The following is a 24,536-nucleotide window of genomic DNA, read 5'->3' on the forward strand; positions in this document are numbered from 1 at the left end:
AAATTTCTCTTCAAGAGAGGGTTTTTATTGGTTATTTGGATTTATTTGAAATAATATACAAACAGTGTTGAAAACTGAACAAAATTCCATGAAGGACTGGTTGGAGATTGCACCCATAGAATTAAGAAATTGGCACAAAATAATTCAGAAAGTGGTTAAATCTTTATATAAAATTCAAAAGCTGCTATTAGAGAAAAGTATTCTCATAAATAAACAAATAAAATACCTGTTTCTATATTTGAGATGAAATTAATATCAATCACTGGAAAAAATATGGTGATTACGCTGGCCAGCACTGAAAAAGAAAAAGAGAAAACTTACATAAATTATTCTTTCTCTGGAAAAATAAATGATTTGCAGAGAGTTTTTTTAAATCAACAAATTAATCAGGCTTATATTTCACAAATATTTGTTTTTCTTCTTACTATGGTCATTTGAAAACCTAGAGCTAAATATAACATCACAGAATATTATAATTTGGTAATACTGTAGCTAATGTGTAGATAACTGAACAAGTTAATCTATATTTAATATATATCTATGAACTCAAATTACCTAGCTCCATTGGCTACCCAGTGGTAAAGATAATTGAGTAAATACAAAGTTGAGATTGTGTTTAGCCTCTATAAAATGTGATTGTGTCATGTTAGACATTTAAGAAGTGTGCCAGGGAAAGAACTCCCTGGAAGTATGCCTGGTGACAGATTAGAAGGGATCAAGGTTAATGGAGTAGTTGGAAATGATGCTTACACGTGATGCAGGTTGCAAATGAAAGGAATATATAAGAGAAGGATTTTGTTAAGAAGTAGATAGGAAAAAAAGACTTCAGACAAGGCGCTGAAGTTTCAAATTTTTATAGAATGTAAGAAGCAAGGAAGAGAGTATTTAATAATGTACCTACAGAATTAAAAAATGATTGTTCCTTCTGTGTACATTCAAATGTCATTAGTGTTTTCCAAACTAAGAATGTGAAATGAAGTATTTGGGAATTAATATAATTTGAATTAAAAATTGTGTTTCAAAATAAGTTGCTTTACAAAAATTCAATATGCTGTACACTGGCTAAATTTGAGTTTGTCTCTACTTACACATATAACCACTGACTCATCCTTACCATACACCTTTCTATCACTTCATATGTTATAAAGTAGCAGTGGTCTTTTCAATGGACTACTTGAAATCTAACATATTTGGTGTAAGTGCTAATAACAGTTTGCCTGAGTAGCCATTAAGCTTATAAATATGTTTTAATTAAAATACAATTGATAAAAATGTGATATATGACTCAAAGAACTATTAATTACAGTATTGAAAAATTGAGAATATATTAGTGACATTTATACACTAATATGTATAAAATAGATAACTAATAAGCACCACAATTTCTAAGCATGGCTTGGATAGCTGAGAGATTACTTTTCATTTCAAATATGGAAGTTAATGTTTTAATAACACAAAAGAAAACAAAAGTTTATATAGTTCTAGAATATAGATTAAATGATCAAAATGATGTCTTTTTTTCTTTTTCTTTATGGATTTAATTGCAATTGAATTGCTCTGGTTTTGCTTTTGAGTTTTCCTTTGTTTCTGGATAGAACAATCTTATACATTACAATAAAGTTTGCAATGGAAAGCTTGTCGTGCACACTCACATGTTCACAAAGCAGTGTCCCCCTGAAAGCACTATACTTTCTGCTCTTCTTGCTACTAAAGACCTGTCAAAAGTGTCAACACCTTGGCACAGTTCTTGAATCAGGCCCCCATAACAAAGTAAAAGTCCTCAGTAGTAAGTGAGACTAGGAACATGGACATTAATATTTTGTAGCTAGGGAGACCCAGGGAAAGGTTTGACTCTCTGATGCCTTATGAGTGTTAAGTTGGAGTCTTCTTCACCCAGTATGCTTCCTGCTTCCTGACTGGGTCTTGGTTAGGCCTGCTGTTTAAACGAGACACTTTGGGAAGCTAGCCTGGCCAGTTCCACTCTGTATAGTTGAGCATTTGTCACTAAGTACAAAATTTGACTAACAGATCTGAATAGTTTGCCTGAATTTCTAGTGTTTCTGATTTCAACTTTAGTTCTCCATCAGTAGAGAAGCCGAGCCCTAAGCTGCAAACACTTTGAGTGAAGACATGTTCTCACTGCATTATTTCTTCCAAGCCCTTTTCCCCAAAGCCCGAACCAGTTTCTAAAGTAATGCTAAGGACTTCGGTTATTCTTTACCCAGAATGTTGATTTACCCATAATGAAGAAAATGGCAACTTTATATAAACTCTGGGGCCTTCATAACGGTGGTGATGAACTTTTGTGAACTTCACAGAAATGAATGGATTTTGTTTTCCCAGAAAGAGAAGACCAGACTGTTTTAACACAGGATCCCATGTATTTGTTGTGCACAGGACAGTTACAGGAAGAAAAACTGGATTTGCTTGTTCACATCTAGATTTTTGATGCAACAGTAGTTTTTATGAACTAGAAACATGATGAAAGAAGGTTTCTATTTTTCATTCATTTAGCTCTATATTTAGGAAGAGAATAAATGTTTCATGATTTTTCATATTCACCTAATACCTTTAAGAGCCTGTAATTAACACCACTTTTGTTCACAAAGAAGTCAGGAATTTTACTGTTAGTTCCTGTCTAAGAGTTTTAAATTAACATACTGTAAGCATTTCATTAAGTAGAATAATACTATAATAAGTGTGAATGAGCAAACATTTATTTTGAGAGTTCTTGGACTTTTTATGTCCCTGACTACTGATTTTCCTTCCTTCACCTACTCAAGTCTGTCTCCCTACCATTCTCTATGAGAAGTATTCTAACATTTATCATAATAGATCTTTCTAGACTGCTGTTGTATTGTAGAAGTCAGAAAAAACAACAAAAAGGAGAGGGAGACCTATGTAGATAAGGGAGGAAATGGGGAAATACAGAAGAAATAAAGCATTGGGGCTACAGCTAGGTGAAATATATTGAGGAACAACTTTTTTTTTTTTAAGAAAGAAAAATGAAAGAAAAAGATGGGACTGCAAAGTATACAAAGAGGTGTCATCCTGAACTCTATATCCTCTCCATACTGTATGCTGTTTAAATAACACAAATAAATTTTAACATTTTTTGAACTGCTGGATTATGTTTTGACAAAAAAAAAAAATCACTCTAGGGTTAGGTTAGGTGAATTATAGCTTTAAAATATTTAAATGATTCTTAGGTAAGCATATGACAAATTAACATGTGCATTTATTTCTTTGCTTTCTCAAAATCCCATTCAATGACATTAAATACATTTTTTAAAACAGTATTAACATACAGTGATGAGGTGATGGGGAGAAGAGAAAACAAACACAACATAGCATGTTGTGGAGGAAAAAAAGATTATGGGAATACAAGTTTTGGAGGATTATGGTGAGTTGGATTTTGTAAATTTGCTATCAATTATTAATGTATTTCATCATTCCCAGCTGTGTACAAAGAAGATTTTCAAAAGTAAGCTAAATTATGTTTTTAAAATTAGTCAAAAAGAAAATAATAGTGTAATAGCAGGTCAACTCAGAAGTGACGTGAATAAATAAAATTAGCATAAAAAGTGCTGCAGTAAAGTTTTTTACACTTGTTATAAATATGCCAAAATACAATTTTCAGAATTGCAACATTGCTAAGGTTATAAAAACTTGTTCAGAGAAACAAACCAAATAAAAATGAATTTTAAAAAATAGAAAACATAAACATAGAAAATATTTTCCAGATAGTGAGTTCTTCTTTACTTCATTACATATTATAGCAAATTTCCAAATTTTTTTTCCACTAATGTAATTGATTTCCTTAATATCTACTTTATCTTATAGGTGTGAAATTCTTTACATTTTTTATTATGAAAAATACAAATAATGACTGGGTTTGTTTATTTTATATATTTCTACATAAGCATAGTCACATTTTCTCATTCTTTGTCATTTTTATATTACCATACAGAAAAAAAATTATAACAGACACATCAGTAGATTTTAAATTGTTGAACAATATTAACGATTTTTTTGAACAATGCAAAGTATAAGTATGACTTGATCAAACAACTAAATACAAAATGTTTAAGTTTTGCTGATGGCTCCTACCGAATCACCTAGGAGATTTAAACAAAGACTTCAAATATTTCTTGGATTTTATGGGAAAGTCAGTGACTACATTTTAAAAGATTATTTACTACCATGACAATTTCAATTTAAAGGAATTATCACATATTTGTTTAATGAAAATTAAATTCCCTACACTTTTCAAGTGATAAAGAAAAGTAGAAAAAAGAATGCTTAAACTCATGCAAACTCCAACTGCCTAGAAGTAAGCACTATAGAAAACAAAGATAGATTCTAACAAGTTCTATGCATTTTTTAACATGAAAATTGAGATCATACTTAAAATGCTATTCTAATAAATAATTTTACTGTAATTTAACAAAAGATAAATAAAATTTTAATTTTTTTCAAATAATATTAATTGCTAAATTACATTCCTAAATTTAAGAAGTATTACCTAAACACACACACACACACACACACACACACACACACACACACACACACACATACACAAAATTTGGTATATTATATCTGTAAACCTTTACAGGAACACCAGTAGGGTGTATATTTATCTCTTTTTCACCTCCACCCATTTATATTCATTATGCTTATTTTTGCTTTTATTGTTTTCAGTGTTCTTTTGTGCTTTCCTCTGTCCTGTATACCATGTCTCTAAAGTGTTTCAGGAATACTTATTCTATTCTGTAATCACTTCTCTAATATATTTTCAGACATGATTACTTATTCTGCTTAATAAAATCAGCATATCTGTAATGTGCTGATATTTTTATTTTTATTTATTCCTTTTTCCTGAGGTTAGCTTCTGAGTCTCCTCTATTTCTATCTAATACTTGAAACCATGTATCTTTTCCTGTGTGTACTTTTAAAAAGAAAACAAAAAACTATGTTGACTATAATTTACTTGAGAGTATGGAGAATTATTTATCTGAGATCATCCCATATTTCCTCGAGTAATTATTTTCCTGTTATGTGTTCTAGCTCTCTTCTGTTTGTGTTCACTTCCTCCTTTTCCCCCTGCATTTATTCATAGTTCCCATGAATTGCTTTGTTGAATAGTGTTTATGAGTGGAAGAACTACCATATAGATTTTGACAAGTGAGCTGGAGCCATCAGCATTTCTAATTTGTGTCTGTTGTCCTACATCTACCTTACAGTGTGTACATATATATACATACATATGTATGTATACATATAACATATATACGTACATAGTTGTCACCTCAGTTTTTCAAACAACTTATGTTCCTCCTTGGCCATTGACCTTCTTATAATCACTGTATTCTTCCCTCCCCCATCTCCAGCAATGTCCCAGAGTAGAGAGACTATAGTAAAGAATTATAACTATAATGAGGTATCACCTTACACTGGTCAGAATGACCATCATCAAAAAAATCTACAAATAGCAAATGCTGGAGAAGGTGTGGAGAAAAGGGAACCCTCATGCATTGTTCGTGGGAATTTAAATTGATGTAGCCACTATGGAGAACAATATGCAGATTCCTTAAAAAACTAAAAATAGAACTACCATATGACCCAGCAATCACATTACTGGGCATATACCCTGAGAAAACCATAATTCAAAAAGACACATGCACCCCAGTGTTCATTGCAGCACTATTTACAATAGCCAGGACATGGAAGCAACCAAAATGTCCATCAACAGAGGAATGGATAAAGAAGATGTGGTACATATATACAATGGAATATTACTCAGCCATAAAAAGGAACAAAACTGGGTCACTTGTAGAGACATGGATGGATCTAGAGACTGTCATACAGAGTGAAGTAAGTCAGAAAGGGAAAAACAAATATTGTATATTAACACGTATATGTGGAATCCGAAAAAAATGGTATAGATGATCTTATTTACAAAGCAGAAATAGAGACACAGACATAGAGAACAAACATATGAATACCAAGGGGGAAGGGGGGTGGAATGAATTGGGAGATTGGGATTGACAGGTATACACTATTAATGCTATATATAAAATAGATAACTAATGAGGACCTACTGTAGAGTACAGGGAACACTACTTAGTGCTCTGTGGTGACCTAAATGAGAAGGAAATCTAAAAAAGAGGGGATATATGTGCACGTATAGCTGATTCACTTTGCTGTACAGTATAAACTAACAGTAATGTAAAGCAACTATATTCCAATTAAAAAAGAAAATACAGCCTAGTAACTCAGCCTAAAAAAAAAAAAAAAAAGAACTGGACCATTTACTTGCAATCTGTAGAAATATTTGCAGGTCTTTAATCGTCTCTCTCACTTGGTGCAGGCTTCACAGGTTTGGAAGATATGTTTTACAATCTTGACTATATTTTTGTTTAATATGAAGTTTTTCATTGATTTGTTTAAAGAATAAAAGTAGATTTTAAAAGTCTATATGAAAAGATTTCCCAGCAATTAAATTAATTCAGAAATTCTGTAGATATTTTAACTTGGGCATGTAGAAATCACATACTATTAAAACAATCTTCTCTAAGAGACTTAATGACAAAGATATTAATAGTGCATAATGCAAAAAGCCTATTGCTCTTTTTATTCTTTTAGCCATCTTAGAATAATTTCCTTCTTTTTTGAGACAAAACTAATTGACTATCTCTATTTGCCATGAACCAAACTAACTGCTGTGTAAGTCACAAAGATGAATGAAGCAGAGATCCTAAACTCTAGGGATTTAAAATGTCCTTGTAGGGAAATTATTGGTATGCATATGTCTATGGAGGGAATGTTATGTTTTTAGCTTAAGAATGAAGAATATTTGTCACGAATCGTTTTGCTTATGGCTTTAGCTTAAGGAAAAGAGAGAACTTATATCACAAATAGTGTCACTAGTGACATAGGCAGATATAAAACAGAGTAAATCAGGATAGAATGGTAACTTGAAAAAACAGTAAAGACACAACAATAAGATATTTATATGTACTAGAAACATATAAGTGCGGTAAGACCAAGTACCTGCTAGAGGGGTGTCATATAAGAGGAAATCAGACCAATAGAACCACAGTGAGATGAGTGCGCAAGAATGTGAACTTGACACATGAGTGACAGGGTGTAAGGAGATTTGGAGGGATCCCCAGGATAGTTACATTGCAAGATAAGTAAAATTAAGAACACTTACTGGCAACTGGGTAACTTGAAGTAATATCCAGATGTGCATCACAGTTATTCAATCAAAAAACCTGTGGAACCTGCATAAAAATGGACTCCAATAAGTGTTTCAACATTATGTCAAATTTCAAAAGATATTTGTCAACCTCCCTAAAGAAAGTAAAGAGAACCAGAAACCTCTCAAAAATAAAGAAACTTAATTTATAAATTACTGCAATGTTTCTTAAAATTCTTGCTCTCTTAGTGCTTAAGATGGAAATCCTTTTCACTTTCTCTTGACTCCCCAAACCTTCCTGCAGGTTCCCATGACCTGTGGGTTTTGTCTCTCCCTCCTTCTTTCTTGCTTTCATACACTATCCTTTTCTGCTGTGGGTGCCTCTCTGCAGTGGAAATTGTACTTGTTCTAGAAACTCTGGTACTTTGCTTAGTTTATTACCTTTTTTTTTAAGTAAAATAAAGTGCAGGATAGACTGCAGCATCAAAGACACCTTAGCGGCTGAAGGAGAAAAGTATTTCGGTGGTAGTGGTCCTATCAGAAAAGTAAACAGTGTTTCTAAAACTGGTTTCTTGAAACCAGGTTTTCAATGAAGCCTTTTTAGTCTGACCAAAATCTTAATATGTGCATACTCTGAATTATTTGATTATCTGTTAACAAATATTGACCTGTGCTTTCATCCACTATTTTCATTTGTGCTCATTGTGTTCATTGATCATGGCTAATTTTCATAGCATAATGACAAAAGAAGAGAAGTGATATTAAATGTAACTGATGTTTTCTCACCACCCAGAAGCTAAATGATGCCTCTTCAGGGCCCTCAAATTATTCACAACTGGGAAATATTGGTGTAACCAGTTTTCACTATTCATCTGAGTGGCTTTTTATAAGTTATTAATGATTAGACTATTGATTTCAGTTTTGAATATTAAAAATGCTTAATGTCGGGGGCTTCCCTGGTGGCGCAGTGGTTGAGAGTCCGCCTGCCGATGCAGGGGACACGGGTTCGTGTCCCGGTCCGGGAAGATCCCGCATGCCGCGGAGCGGCTAGTCCCGTGAGCCATGACCGCTGAGCCTGCGCGTCCGGAGCCTGTGCTCCGCAACGGGAGAGGCCACAATAGTGAGAGGCCTGCGTACTGCAAAAAAAAAAAAAAAAAATGCTTAATGTCACTAGCATATTTTCTCGTTAAATGGGATACATAACGAGGAGAATTAAAACAGTGTGTGTGCCCATGTATGTGTGTAGAACTACCAGTATCCATGTGCGGTAATGCTCAAACTTTCCTTCAAACTGCTCTAAAATTCCTCCAATATTTTAACATTTTCATCTTTTTTATCCTTTCTCCCCCCATTCCTACTTAAGCTATATTTTTGCTTAAGTTAAGAGTGGTCTGCTTACTATACACATGGCTTTGCTCTCCTCTTCCTTCCTCTTATCAAGTGTTTTCTACTTGCCTAAAATAAGCTTTCTCACTCTTCTCCACCAAAACAAAACAAATCAAAATAAAAACTGCGATTATGTCTATGCTGCTTCTTCCTTTGTTACCATTCAATCTCTATGAAAGATTTAGAATGGCATCTGATTTGGATCACAATCACAAATATATAAGAGAACAGGGGTCTTCAAGATATGCAAAAACAAAATAAAATAAAAAGGAAAAAGAAAATAGAGCATGGCCTCTTAGCTTATCAAGTATTTGTCTGAAGTTCACTCACTTTAATTGATCTCATTCAAACAGGAGACTACTGACTCAGAACTGTATGCACAGTTAAGTTTATTGATTTAAAAAGATTGGTTGTCTGGTTTGTTGCACCTGACAGCAGATTAGAAGGAACTTCCCTGATAGCTTAACACATTGAGCTATAATGAAAAAGTAAGAGATAAGAGAGGTGGACCACAAATTAGAAATAAATCTGTGTAATGCAATACTCTTAAATGTTTTACAAACTCCTGAGAGCATCATTCTATAGACCCTGATACCAAAATAATGTTAATAATGGTAATGAAGATATAAACAAAAGGTGTTTATAACAATAATGTTAATATCTTATTTAGAAGTACATAAAAAGCATAATAAATACAGAATTATAAAATCATGTACAGTACTTGGGTAGATCATAATATAACCTAGAGCAGCTACTTCTTTATCATTTCTGACACCTTACTTTTTCTTGAACACTTCACAAGTCAGCTTATTCCATTCTTGGGCAAGTCCAAATTAATAGAAAATTATTCTTCATACTCAATTGAGCCTTGCTTCTCTCTAACAAAATAATTAATCCTAGGTCTTTTTTATAAAACAACTCTGAAAATATGTGCTTTCTTTTCTAAATGACAGCATCCTTAACCCTTAAAATAGTTATGTCTGATTTAAGAAGTATATTTCTTTAATAGAGTTCATTAGTTTCCATAATAATTATTCTAAATATGTGCCTTCAGTTTTTCCTATCACATATTTCCCAGATTTATTTATCATCCTAGTTATCTTTTTCTACATAAATTCTAGTGTTTAGGATCCCTTTTTAAAATGTAACTTAAAGTAATCTCAGTATTACAGATCTCATTGGAAATAGGATTAATAGCTGTTCATCTGATTAATACTGTTGTATAATAATAAACTTTACTTAGACTCACATATTTCTATTCATTTAATTTTTTCAAGTAATATCATTTTTACTTGTTAACACAATTACATTTTTTATATATTTATATATTTAACAAGACTGACTTTTTGACAGAATCTATATTTTATTCATTTTTAAAGTACTTGGCATATAGTAGACACTTGAAAATATTGTTTGGGGAATGTGTGAATAAATGAACCATCTAAAAATATGTTAGTTCATTTTAGTAGTTTTATTCCATTATTAATTTTTTTATCCCATCCATGAAATTTTTAATGTAGTTTTCAAATGTTTTGAAGTTAATTCTGTTCTCTCTGATCTTGAATTTGTGAAATTTATTTTTAATCAAAATACAAGTCTACATTTGTTCTTAATTAAATTTTGTTAGATTTCAAAATTATTGAGATTCCATAAAACCCTGATTTGTCATCAGTTTTATAAAGAGGCCTTGCCAGCTAGTATTTTTAGTAGTATACATATTTCTTCTCCGTTATTGTATTGATTGGTTAAGTAAAAGTTGAAAATATTTGTTTATCAAATGTATAAATCATCTTCCTAAGTAGATTGAAGGTCTTTAAACGTTGAGAATGAGTTCTCCATTGTATATGTATTAATCACTGCATAAACATAGGCCACACAGGCTGAACCAAATTCAGTTGTATGGTTTGCATATTATGTATTTATTTTCAGCAAAAGATTAATTACTTAACATGTATCATACATTTAAGAATACATAATTTATACCTTCAAATAAGATGGATTTTTCAGATAGAAGAGGAATATAAAGGATAATAATTTATCCACTAATAGTGGGGTGAAGGTTATTTACTGAATTCATCTATGAAGTTTCTATTCAGCTTTATTTCTGAGAGTCTGAAAAACCTTTGAAATTGCAAACAATTATTGCTGCATATTTTCTCTTAAACTAGGGTAGATTTGATAGATATTTTGGTCTAATTTTGAAAGTATATGGGTGAATGAATACATTGTTATTTACAGGTAAGTAAAATTCTGTATTTCAGTTTAATAAATATTTCTTTCTATGTGAAAGATTTCTCTGCACTCAACTTGATCCTACTATGTTAATGTGTAAATTGGTTATGCTCCCATTAATGCCTTCCTTCTTAACCAAATGTACATACTTAACTGTGATGGAATGTTATTAATGCAATGCTTTGAGACTATTAACTAACATCTTAATACCTAACACTTAATGAAACTTTACTTTGAGAGACTATTGTAAATGTTTGTTCAGGCTTCAGACATAGCAAAAATAGACTTCAAATTGTCTTTCAAAATACTTCACAGGAAAGTATTCCCTGAGATCACAGGACATTAAAGGTTTCCTGGGAAACTAAACAGTCTCCATACTGATGTGCCCGGGTTGTCTGTTATCCAATGACCTCTCTCTAATGAGGGGAGGAGCTAAGAACAAAGAAGGAAGGAAGAGAACAGCTGGACCAGATAAGAGAGAACGGAAAAGACAAAGCTGTTGACATCAGAATTGGAAACCCTTGAAGCAGTCTGTATCTATTTTCAGGCTAATCTTCATATTCTGTAGAAATACTTTTCTGTTCCTAACCTAGAAAATAAACAAAATTTCCACCTCCATCCTCAATCTTTTGCCTTCCATCCACTCTTAGAGAAGAGCAGTCATAACAGCTTTTATTCTCTGAGCCATCCACAATCTCCATTCAGTTTTGTTTTGTTTTTTTTATGTTGTGATTTTACAGAGTATCATTATTCTGACAAAGAAATTGCCAGCCATCCATGCAATCATGAATACCTGCCATCTGCCAGAGTTCTAAGATCCTACATACCTATACCTGTATTCATAATTTGACTTTTCAAAAATCACCCATTTGGGAACTAAGGTGCATTTAATTAAACAAATGAAAAGTATAAAAAATAATTGAACAAGTACCAAAATGACAAAGACACCATCAGATTATAAATTTTATAAGATGTATAAAATTTTCTATGAGATTTCATATTGAAACATAAAATGCCTATAAAGGAATACATACTTCAGCCAGGTATTAGAGTTCAGTTATAATTTCAATTGGAAGAGATTGGGAATAAGAAAAAAGCACTAATTATAAATCAGTTTTACCAGAGCCTAAGTTACATACAATGGAAAATTATAAGATAAAACTAGAAAAGTTGGATTGCAATCACATTATAGCATTTCTTAAATTCTTGGTGGAGGAGTTCTTAGTTAATTCTGCAGGAAATGAGCAAATATAATGCGGGACATTTTCTCAGAAAAATCCCCATAATACCAGGACCTATTGTTTCACACACAAAATCACATAAGGATCCCATATCAGGTCTAGGGTGTCAGGGTATTCTCATTATGATTGAGGACTATTATATGGGAAGATATAAGTAATTTGAAAGTAAATATGAAAAGTTTTTTTATGTTATTTAAAAGATAGAGGAAATCAAATATAAATAAATATTGATAAAACATATAAAATGGCAGCAGGAAAGGAATTTGACTAAAGCAATCCAAAGGTATTATGCAAATTAAAGATTTTAAATAGAAACAGAGGTTAGTAATATGTAAGACTAATAAATAACAATATGAAAGTTCTCTTAAGGGGACTGAGTGAAGAAAAGAAAAGTGAGGATGGAGGTTCTGAGAAAGATGGGGATAATCGATTTCCTCTCTCATGGCCCCTTTCCCTCCAACATCTATGTGTCAGGAACGCAGGTGAGCTGGGAGAGAGTGAGCAGAGATGTCAGGTGTCAGAGTTACCAATTAAAGTAACAAGACAAAAATGAGAGTTAAGCCTTTAATCACTTACTGCCATGGTATAAGCAAGATACTGAAACAGAAGTAAGTGCCAGTCTGTCTGTTCTCTTTTCCCCGTGGGAAAAGCACACCAGGGGAGGGTCGGGTGGGTCAGTGCAGAAGAGAGAGTCCTCTCACTGTTGAGGGAATCAAGGACAAAAGTCTCTGACAGTTTTATGGGTCCTAAGGTGGAAGGAGGGAGATGTGGGAGAGCTAGGAGTGGAAAATTACTGGGTACTGAGCCAGAGGAGGAAAGTATCTTCATTTTCCCCTCCTCCCCCACCAACGCCCATCATAAGGAGACCGAACAGATGAGCCTGGAGAGGACTTCTGCTAAAGGCCTCAGATGAAGGGACCTGCAATGAAGGCTCCTAGGGTAGAAATACAGTATGAGAAGGGCATGACCAGCCTGGGGTCTGAATCCTTGATCACAACTCCTCCTAGAAACTGTGTTGTTTGTGCACCAAATCTGCTGTGGGGAGGGCAGTTTTCCCCACGAGGTCCACCAGTTAAATTCTCTGTAATTGTCTATGGTCGAGTCTGAATAAACACACCTACTGCTTAAAAAAATCAATCAGACTGCTTAAAAACTCCTCACTATGTCATGCAATGAGGGAGAGAAAATAGTTTGATCAAATTATTCAAGGTTAGGGCACCTCCACGGACTCAAAGTCCTGCTGTCTGCCTTTAAAATGAACCAGCCCAGCTGCCCAATGACTTAAGTTTCCTTCTTTAAAAAACCACATAAACATACACACACACACAACTACACAACGTGCCACCCCCACACTCTTTCCTCCTGCCCATTTCTTCCTCCCAGTTCTCAAAGTACAGAGATTTGAATAGAAATGAGATTTTAATAAAACTACTTTTGTGGGAGACATAAGCCTATTTTAAGGTTCTATTCCTTCTTGGTTTTCTTCTTGATAAGAGCTTTGTTAAAACAAAGAAATATGAGGACTCTAATTAGTTGACCAGATTCCCTTTTTAAAACCAATCACCAACTTTCTGTGTTATAACATCAGAGAAAAGGGTTTATCTTCTTGAATGAAAATTTGTAATATGTTTCTGAATGGATTGAGATAGATATTTGAAGCACCTATCAATTAAGAGGCTACATCAATGGTCAGGAATAGGTAAAGAAGTGTTGAAATAAGGTTGCTTTAGTTGAAAGGAGAAAGATAAGACATATGAAAAGAATGTATCAAAGATTATTCAATAGGATTTGACATCCACTGGATATGAAGGAGCAAAGAAGAAAAGATACCTTTATATGGGAGAGAAATGTTGCCAAAAATAACTAGGAGAAATCAATCCTTTAACAGAAACAGAAAAACAAAAGAAGATGTTTACTTGGGGAAAGAAACTTTTTTCTATTAAATAATGTTTGATTTACAATATTATACTAGTTTCATGTATACAAAATAGTGATTTTTATAGATTATTCTCCATTTAAAGTCATTATAAAATATTGGCTATATTCCCTGTGCTATACAACACACTTCCATATCTAATTTATTTTATACCTAGTAGTTTATTTCTCTTAGTCCCTTACTCCTATTTGCCCCTCCACCATCCCTCTCCCCACTGGTAACTATAAGTTTGTTCTCTGTGAAGCTGTTTCTGTTTTATTATATTCATTTTTTATTATTATTTTTTAGATTCCAAATATAAATGAAAATATACAGTATTTGCCTTTCTCTGTCTGACTTACTTCACTAAACATAATATCCTCCAGGTTGCAAATGGTAAAATTTCATAGTTTCTTATGGCTGAGTAATATCCCATTTTATATGTAAACAACATAGTCTTTATCCATTCATCTGTTGATGGACACTGAGGTTGCTTTCATGTCTTGGCTATTGTAAATAACACTGCTATGAATATTGGGGTGTATGTATGTTTTCGAATTAGTGTTTTCATTTTCTTCAGATATATATCCAGGTGTGAAATTGCTGGATTGTATGTTAGTTTTGTCTTTTGTCTTTTGAGGAACCTCTATACTGTTTTCCATAGTGGTTACAACAACTTACATTTCCACCAGTGGTGAACTAGGGTTCCCTTTTACCCACATCCTCACCAACATTTATTATTTTCCTTTTTAATAATAGCTGTTCTGACAGATGTGAAGGTGATATCTCATAGTGGTTTTTACTTATATTTCTCTGATGATTAGCAATGTTGAGCATCTTTTCATGTGTGTTTTGGCCATCTGCATATCTTCTTTGGAAAAATGTCTATTCATGTCTTCTGCCCATTTTTAATAAGGTTGTTTGTTGTTTTTCTTATTGAGTTGTATGAGGTGTTTATATATTTTAAATATTAACCCCTTATCAACCATATAATTTGCAAAAATTTCCTTCCATTCCATAGGTTGTCTTTTGGTTTTTGTCAGTGTTTTCATTTTCTCTGCAAAATCTTTTAAGTTTAATTAGGCTGCATTTGTTTATTTTTGTTTCTGTTTCCCTTGCTTTGCACTATAGTCTGAAGTCAGAGCATGATACCTTCAGCTGTGTTCTTTTTGCTCAAGGTTTCTTTGGATATTCAAGGTCTTTTGTAGTTCAATATAAACTTTAGGATTATTGTTCTAGTTCTGTGAAAAATGTGGGTATTTTGATAAGGAGTGAATTAAATCTCTAGATTGCTTTGGGTAGTACAGATATTTTTACAATATTAATTTTTTCAATCCTTGAACATGGGATATATTTCCTTTTATTTGTATCATCTTCAATTTCCTTCATCAATTTCTTAATATTTTCAGAGTATAGGTCTTTCATCTCCTTGGTTAAGAGTATTCCAAGGTATTTTATCTATTTTTGTGCAATTTAAAACAGAATTGTTTTCTTGCTTTCTCTTTCAGATAGTCAATTATCAGTGGATAGAAAAACAACAGATTTCTATATATTAATCTTGTATCCTGCAACTTTTCTGACTTCAGGTATTAGTTTTAGATAGCTTTTTGGTGGATACTTCAGAGTTTCCTATCTTTAACATCATGTCATCTGCAAATAGTGACAGTTTTACTTCTTCCCTTCCACTTTCAATGAATTCTGATTTTTTCTTGTCTGATTGTTGGCCTTCCAATATTATGTTAAATAAAAGTGGTGAGAGTGGACATCCTTATCTTGTTCCTGAGTTTAGAGGAAAGGCTTTCAGCTTTTCACCATTCATTGTGAGGTTAGCTGTGGGTTGGTCATAAATAGCCTTTATTATATTGAGGTATAGTCTCTCTGTACCAACTTTGATGAGAGTTTTTATCATGAATGGATGTTGAATTTTGTTCTTTTTCTGCATTTATTGAGATGATCCTGTGATTCTTATCCTTTCTTGTATTGATGGGGTTCATCACATTGATTGTTTTGTGAACATTGAACCATCCTTGCATTCCTGGAATAAATCTCACTTGACCATGGGACATGATCCTTTTTACATATTGTTGAATTTGATTTGTTAAAATTTTCTTAAGGATATTTGTATGTATTTTCATCAGAGATATTTACCTGTAATTTTCTTTTTTGTAGTGTCTTTGTCTGACTTTGGTATCAGGGTAATGGTGAGCTTGTAAAATGAATTTGGGAGTATTCCATCCTCTTCAGTTGTTTGGAATAGTTTGAGAAGGATAGATATTAGCTCTTGTTTACAAATTTGGTAGAATTCCCTTGTGAAGCCATTGTGTCCTGGACTTTTGTTTGTTGGAAGTTTTTTGATTACTGATTCAATTTCCATACTAGTGATTGGTTTGTTCAGATTATCTATTTCTTTCTGATTCAGTTTTGGAAGACTGTATGTTTCTAGGATTTTATCCGTTTCTCCTAGGTTGTCCAATTTGTTGGCATGTATTCCCTTATGTTTGTATATCTGTGATATCTGTTATAATTTCTCCTCTTTCATTTCTTACTTTGTCTATTTGAGCCCTCTCTCTTTTTTTCCTTAATGAGCTGGCTAAAGGATTATCAATTTCTTTTGTCTTTTCAACAAGCCAGCTTTTGGTTTCATTGATTTTCTCTCTCTCTCTCTCTCTTTTTTTTTGGCTTCTATTTTATTTCTACTCATTTTATTTCCACTCTGATCTTTATTTTTTCCTTCCTTCTGCTGACTTTGGGCTTTCTTGTTCATTTTTTTATAATTCCTTTAGATGGTAGGTTAGGTTGTTTAAGATTTTTCTTGTTTCTTCAGCTAGGCCTGTATTGCTAGAAACTTCCCTCTTAGAACTGCTTTTGTTATATCTCATAGATTTTGAAATGTTGCATTTGTATTTTCATTTGTCTCAATGTATTTTCTGATTTCCTCTTAGATTTCTTCATTGGCCCACTGTTGTTTTTAGTAGCATTTTGTTTTGTATCCACATGTCTGTGTTTTTCCCATTTTTCTTCTTATAATTGATTTCTAGTATCATACTATTGTGTTCAAAAAAGATGCTTGATATAATTTCTATCTTCTTAAATTTTTTAAGGCTCATTTCATGGCCTAGGATGTTGTATAACCTGGACAATGTTTCATGTGCATATGAAAATGAGATGTATTCTCTTGTTTTGATATGTAGTGCCCTGTAGATATCTATTAAGTCCAACTGATCTAATGTGTCATCTAAGGTCATAGTTTCTTATTGATTTTCTCTCAGAATGATCTGTTCATTGATGTAAGTGGGGTGTTAAAGTCCCCTATTATTATTGTATTATTGTCAATTTCTCCTTATATGTCTGTTAAAATTATTTTTATATATTTAGGTGCTCCTATATTAGGTGAATATATGTTTACAAATTTGGTATCCTTTTTTATTGATCTTTTTACCATTATATAATGTCTTTCTTTGTCTTTTTTTAGACTTTGTTTTAAAATCTACCTTTTCTAATGTAAGTATTGCTACCTCAGCTTTCTTTTTATTTCCATTCTCATGGAATGTCTTTTTACAGTCCTTCTCTTTTAGTCTATCTGTGTCTTTGGCTCTGAAGTGGGTGTCTTATAGGCAGCATATAGATAGATCTTTCTTTCTTTATTTTAATCCAATCAGCCACCCTATGTCTTTGGATTGGAACATTTAGTCAATTGACATTTAAAGTGATTATTGATAGGTAAACATTTATTGCCATTTTGTTACTTGTTTTATGGTTGTAGTCCTTATTTATTTGTTTCTTCTTTTAGCCTCTTCCCTTGTGGTTTAATGATTTTCTTTACTGTTATGTTTGTGTTTTTTTCTCTCTAGGATTTGTGTATCTATTATAGGTTTTTAATTTATGGTTACTATGGATTTCGAATATGTTGACCTATACTTATATCTACTTGTTTTAAGCTGATAGACACATCTTTACTTGTGGTGTGCTGGTAGCCACCACCTTGCTGAGAAGTAGTGCAGGAGATGGAGAGACAAGCACCAGAGTCATGTGCAAGCCAGGGCTTCTCCCATGCTCAATGACAGTCACCTCTCTATCAGGGGTAGGCTAGGGGCCCAAGGGGCTAGATCAGAAGGCCTAAGGGAGTGGGTTTCTCTCCTGTGTAATGACAGTCTCCTCTTTATTTGGGGAAGTGGCAAGAGCCTGAGAGCTTGTGCACTTCTGTGCTGGTTTCCATTTTTCCCTCATTGTGTGCACCTTTGTTAGATACTGGATTGGGTACTGGAGGGATTGATGCCACGATACTATGTTGGTTTCACTCCTGCAGGCAATGTCAGTCTCTGTCCTGGAGATAGTTTTTCTCATCCTAAAAATGGGCAAGTTTGTTCCCTCTGGCAATGGCTGCCTCTGCACTTATCAGAGGCAGGGTCAAGTCTGAGCTGGTTCAATTCCCTCTAAGTGTGTGCACTCTCTCTAGCAATGGCAGCCTCTGCCTTAGTGGAGAGCAGCACTAGAACAAGAGGAGCTAGACCAGGTATCTGGTGTGGACTGGGAAGTGCACTGGCATGGTCCCAGCAAGCCACCCAGAGCTCCAGATGGTTTTTAATCTGCTGTCTACACTGTGAACAGGAGTAAGCAAGTGTGTCCACATGCTCTTCAAGAGCAGAGTCTTGGTTTCCTACAGTCCTCCAGTAAGCCCTACTGTTTTTTTATACCAGCTAAGGAGACTCATCTTCCTGGTGTCAGACCCCAGGGCTGGGGTACCTAATATGTGGCTTGAACCCCTCACTGCTTAGCAATGGTCCTTAAGCCTCTGGTATCCCCTTCCTCTTCTGGGTCCCCCACCATGGGTGAGGTTCTTTACCAGATCATAGATCACTCCTCCTCCCTTCCTATCAGACTCTGTGTAAATCTTTCTTTATGGCCTAAGTTGTAGAAGAGCTTTTCTGCCAGTTTCCAGGTTGTTTTTGGTGAGAGTTGCTCCACATGTAGTTGTGGATTTTTGATGCATTTATGAGAGAGGTGATCTCAGCATCCTTCTACCCTGCCTCTCCACTCTGACATTTTTTAATTGTACATGTGAAATTTGTGGTACTGGCAAAATAGCAATATGATTAGAAGTTTAGAAGTTTCAGCTAATAATAAAGTCAGAACTATAAAAATAATTTAATAAACATTTTAATTAAAGTTTTGAAAATAGCATAAATTAATGAAACATGAATACAAAGGAAGGGAAATTCATGGATTAAAAGACTAATAAGAGGACAGAAATCTCCATTTTTCCAAATTTAATATTTAGACTTACTACAATTCTTATCAAAAGTTTAGCCAGGTTTTTTTAGACACAGACAAGTTTATTATAAACATTATATGATAAGGCAAAGGACATAGCATATCTAAAACAATTCTGAAAGAGAAGAATCAATTTGGAGGACTGAATCTCCCCACTGTTAAGCCTTATTATATAGCTATAATAATGAAGATTGTTTTGTATTGGTGGAGGAGTAGAACATAGATCAGTGGAACAGAATACGTTAGAAAAATACAATTAAAACCACAGTAAGATATCACTACAAACTTATCAGAATGGCTAAAATAAAATTTAAAAATAGTGTTAACAACAAATGCTGGAGAGGATATTGAAGAGCTGGATCACGCATACCCTGCTGGTGGGAACATAAAATAATACACCTGCTCTGGAAAATAGTGTGGTAATTTCATACAAAACCAAACATGTAACTAAGATACAATCCAATAATTTCATTCTTAGGTATTTATTCCAGGGAAATGAAAGTTTATATTCACATAAAAATCTGTATATCAATGTTCACAGCAGCTTTATTCACAATAGCCCTAAACTAGAAAAAACTAAAATGTTCTTCAATGGGTGAATGGTAAAACAAACAGTGGTACATCCATAGCATGGAATATTAATCAACAATAAAGAGAAATGGTCTTCCCTGGTGGCACAGTGGTTAAGAATCTGCCTACCAATGCATAGGACACGGGTTTGAGCGCTGGTCCGGGAAGATCTCACATGCCGCAGAGCAACTAAGCCCGTGCACCACAACTACTGAAGCCCACGCACCTAGAGCCCATGCTCTGCAACAAGAGAAGCCACCACAATAAGAAGCCTGCATACTGCAACGAAGAGTAGTCCCTGCTCACCGCAACTAGAGAAAACCTGTGCACAGAGACAAAGACCCAATGCAGCCAAAAATAAATAAATTAGCTAATTAATTTAAAAAAATAAAGAGAAATGGACAATTGATATATGTAACAACTGGGATGTAACTCAAGGAAATTATATTGAATAAAAAAAATCCAAAATCAAAAGTCACCATAATTTTTGGTATATTTTATATAGCATTCTCAAAATAACAAAATTATAGAGATGCAGAATAGATTAGTGCTTGCTAGCAGTTAGAGGGAAAAGATGGGGAGACAAGTAGCTGTGGCTCTAAGAGGGTAGCATGAGCAATCCTTGTGATAGAAGTATTCTGTATATTGATTGTGATAGTGGTCACATGAATCTACACATGGGGTAAAATTTGCAGAAACACAAAGGATCATGAGACTCTGATGAATAATTACATGACAAGGAATTGGATAATCTAAAAGAAATAGATGAACTCCCAGAAACATACAATCTACCAAGACTGAATCAGGAAGAAATAGAAAATCTCAACAGATTTATGATTGGTAAAGAGATTGAGTCAGTAGTCAACAATCTCCCAACAAAAAACGCCCAGGACCAGAGGACTTCATGGCTGAATTCCACCAAATATATAAAGAAGACTTAACATCAATCTTTCTCAAATTTTTCCCCAAAAGTTGAAAAGGCATGAGCATTTCTAAGTATGTCTTATGGACTGGGTATTACCTTGACATCAAAGACAGAAAAAAGACATAGCAAGAAAACTGTTGGCCAATATTTCTGATGAATATAGGTGCAAAATCCTCAACAAAATACAGGAAAACCAAATTCAACAGCACATTAAAATGATCATAAACCATGACAAAATGGGATTTGTCCCTGGGATATAAGAATGGCTCAATATTCAAAAATTGGTCAATGTGATATGCCACATTAACAGAAGGAAAGATAAAAATCACATGATCATCGTAAAACTTACAGAGAAGGCATTTGATAAAATTCAGTACTCTCTCATGATAAAAATACTCAACAAACTAGGTATAGAAGGATATTAACATTATACTCAATGGTGAAAACTGAAGCATTGCCTCTAAGATAATGCACCAAGTGTCCGTCAATGGATGAATGAATAAAGAAAATACAGTATATACATTCAATGGAATATTATTCAGCCATAACAAAGAAGGTAATCTTGTCATATGCTACAGAATTGTTGAGCCTTGAGGACATTATGCTAAGTGAAATAGGCAAGGAATAGAATGATAAACTGCACCTATATGGTGCACCTGATATAGTAAAATTCATAGGAGTAAAAAGTAGAATGGAGATTACCCAGGGCTGAAGGGTGAGGGAAATGAGGGGTTGCTGTTCAAAGGATATTGAGTATAAATAATTCAAGATGAAAAAGTGGTGGAGATTTGCTGTACAACATTGTACTGATACTTGACAATACTGTATGATGCACTTAAAAAATTAAGTATAGGGACTGCCCTGGGAGTCCAGTGGTTAAGACTTTGCCTTCCAATGTAGGGGGTGAGGGTTCAATCTCTGGTCAGGGAGCTAAGATCCCACATGCCTCATGGCCCAAAAACCAAACCATAAAACAGAAGCAGTATTGTAACAAATTCAATAAAGACTTTTAAAATGGTCCACATCAAAAAAAAAATCTAAAACAAAAATTAATTTAAAAATTAAGTATATATTATATGTTCTTTTCTATAATAAAAAATTGCATAGATACAGAAGTGTAAAAATGACACAAAAATCTTCTCTTTACAATTAACCAAATATTTAGTTTTTATTTTTCTAATTATTTTAAAGAAAGACATCATTATTGCACTTGTTATCGTACCTACAAGGTAACTGTGGCCTTATCAAAGGCAACTGTGACAGTTTCTGACAAGTAAGGAATTCCCCCTTCCCTTTGTCACTCTAAGAGCCCCCTGGAAATCAGAGAACATGGTTTTATAGTATCATACCTCACATTCATCCCAGTCTAAAGAAAACAACTGCCTAAAAGTTTTTCAAAGACTATTTTTATCCTCCAAAGCATTAATATTAGTTTCCAGGGAAGTTCTGGCATCTCAGATTCATTAACTGGAAGGCCATATATTTTTAAAGACCTTATTATTTTTTTAAATAGTTTTAGATTCACAGCAATATTAAGAGAAATGTACAGAAATTCCCCATTTACTCCCTGACATACCCTCTCCCATTATCAACAACTCCCACAAGATGGTACATTTGTTACAATTGATAAACCTACATTAACACATTATTATCACCCAAAGCCCATAGTTTATATTAGAGTTCATTCTTGGTGCTGTACATTCTATGGGTTCAGACAAATGACACGTATCCACCATTATAGGATCACAGAGAGTACTTTCACTGCCGTAAAAATCCTCTTTGCTCCACTTTTTCATCCCTTTCTCACCCACACCTGTGGCAACTACTGATCTTTTTACTGTCTCCATAGTTTTGCCTTTTCTGGAATGTCATATCATTGGAATCACACAGTAAATAACATTTTCAGATTTGCTTTGTTCACTTAATGTGCACTTAAATTTCTTCCATGTCTTTTAGTGACTCTACAGCTCATTTCCTTTTATTGTTGAGTAATAGTCCATTGTCTTCATATACCACAGTTTGTCTATTCAAATACAGAAAGACAGCTTGGTTGCTTCGAAGTTTGGGCAATTATAGATAAAGCTGCTATAAACATTCCTGTGAAGGATTTTGTGTAGACAAATTAGATTGCTGTATGGTAAGAGTATGTTAATTTTGTAAGAAACTGCCAAGCTGCCTTTCAAAATGGCTGTACCATTTTGTATTCCTACCAGCAAGGAATAGAGTTCCTGTTGCTCCAAATGCTTTAAAGAGCCACTTTGGAATCTAAGCCTCAATTAATTAAACAAGTAAATTGTTAGAGTCATTCTCACTTGCTTACACATTAAATTCCAAGTCCAGGCTGATTGTCTGACCCAGTCTTATATTTAATTTTCTTGGGTCTAATGTCTATAAAACCTATTTCCACACTAGAATGCTGTTGAAACAAACTCTCAAGATCCTATAATTCTTGGAATAATCTACCTCCCCCTAGAGCTGACATTGCAATTTTCCTCTGAACGGTGCCAAGATTAACCTTCATTAGGAGATATGAGGCAATGATGGGTGGTCGGACATCTTGAGTTGAATTGGCAAATGCTGTGAGTCAGTGGGTCACCTGCTCCTGATGAAATCCTTGAAAGGTCATTATGTCAGAGAAGACTGTTTCTTCAGAAAGGAAGAAGGGATTGCTTTCAGATGCATGGAATGTTCAAGATGATTTTTAGCTTAATTTTAGTCTATCTCTGTCCTAATGTCCCAAATACAAGTATCAGTCTCTTAATTCTTCAAAATCAGTATCATAACCTTAGCATATGAACTTCAGTGAAGTTATGCCTTTATCATTACAACTTTGCTACACTCAACATCAGGTTTGTCATTTCATCTTCAGCCATTTCTGCCTACCTGTTTCAAGAAGAGATTATATTTTACAGTGCTGCCATGAAAGCTTTCTACTTCCACCCTTGTCTTGGGTTGGGAGTTGAGGCTTTAGAGTTATTTTTTTCTTTTTATATGCCTCCCAACAGTCAGAAAGAGCTAGCACACACTACAGTCTTTGTAGCAGTTTCAATATTATAGCAAATAAATGCAAGTTGACCACTGAAATTCTGGCTTCTAGTTGTGACCCCATTTATCGCTACTACTGGTAATAACTTGAATAATTATGATTATACATCTCAAAGATTACTAATGAGCCATTTTTCTCAAGCAAGGAGGTTGCACTGAATTCATCACATGTAATAGAATTGTAATTCAGGGTATGAATTTTATCTTGAAAGACAATTTCTTGGGGCTAGTGATATTAACCCTGCCTGTATTAGTCAATGGTCCAGCAAGAAAGAAATCTAGAATATATGGAAATATGTTTTAATAAAGAAGACTACCTAAAAAATTATGAGCTACCTAGAGTATTGTGTTTTTCTAATTCTACCATATCACCAGGCCCATGATGTCTGATAGTCCCATTTTTTGTGTGTGTGTGATGCTAAAATTAATCAGTGATTTCAGGTGTTGCTTGGCTGATTGATCTATTATAACATCCACCTTCATACTGTCATTGATTCTTCTGTTATAAAGTTCCACATCAAACTTTCAACTGATGGCCATAGTAGCCATAGAGGAACATGGTCTCATTATTTCCTGAAGAGTGGCAAAATGGTGGTTCTCTAATTATATTATTTGTTCTACATTTAATAGCTATGATAAATTACTGATGATCTGAAGCAGAAATTTCCCAGACCAACTACTTGGATACAGCAGATAATCAGTAAATGTAGAACATGACAAATCCTTGATTCTTTTTCTTAATTTATT

Source organism: Aethalodelphis obliquidens, unplaced genomic scaffold (genome assembly GCF_003676395.1).
Source record: "Aethalodelphis obliquidens isolate GAN/ISIS:26980383/991018 unplaced genomic scaffold, ASM367639v1 scaffold16, whole genome shotgun sequence".
Lineage (NCBI taxonomy): Eukaryota > Metazoa > Chordata > Mammalia > Artiodactyla > Delphinidae > Aethalodelphis > Aethalodelphis obliquidens.